We start from the raw sequence: 799 nt of genomic DNA on the forward strand, positions 1-799 counted from the left end.
AGGATGGGGTGGAGGGAGGGCAGCGGTGGTCGGGTTGGGGTGGGGGTGCCTCTTGTCCTGTCTGCTGGTGCAGGTGTGGGCAGGGAGCCCTAGGACAGTGGGATGGGGCTGACAGCCATGCCAGCTGCTGCAGGGCAGTGATGGGGTGGGGTGAGCTGGGTGGTGGGCACGGGGAGGACCTGGGGTGCCATCACATGGGGCACTCTGGGTGGGCACAGGGCTGGAGGAGCCGTGCTCCTCACAGCAGGGACTGCGCCGTCACCTTGGGACGGGCTCTCCCTGAGCCCGGGAACTTTTTCTAGTGCTCAGCAAGGAGGAGGTGTGGGGAAACACATCCTCCCTTCTCCCCACAGTGTGTTGGGGGGGCCAGGATGGGGACCTGTGGTGGTAGGTGTCTGGGGTGTCCCCTCCTCACTCGTCCAGGGTCCATCCCAATCTTTACTGACACGTGGCCCCCTGCCTGCGGGGCAGGGGTGCCGGCTGGCTGGAGCTGGCTGGAGGTGACGCAGGTGTAACAGGAGCATGGTGCCCACGGGCAGGCAGCTGCTGAATTATTCAGAGCTTCTCTATGAACTCAATGAGCTGGTGGTGGCACAGCACCGGGTTGGGCCGTGCTAGGCTATTGCCTCTCGCTTCCACTCTGCCTGGGGCTGGTTTAGCCTTGGTGCACCCAGACACATAGAGGGATCTTTATAAAGCACTAATTTCCCCCCTAGACCCTTTGGTGGGAGGGAGCTGCTGCCCATCCCCTGGGTATTGGGTGCTGGATGGGTCCTCAGCGTGCACCCCAGGACAGCTT

The sequence above is a fragment of the Cariama cristata genome, unplaced genomic scaffold, assembly GCF_000690535.1.
Source record: "Cariama cristata isolate BGI_N322 unplaced genomic scaffold, ASM69053v1 scaffold38268, whole genome shotgun sequence".
Taxonomy (NCBI): Eukaryota; Metazoa; Chordata; class Aves; order Cariamiformes; family Cariamidae; genus Cariama; species Cariama cristata.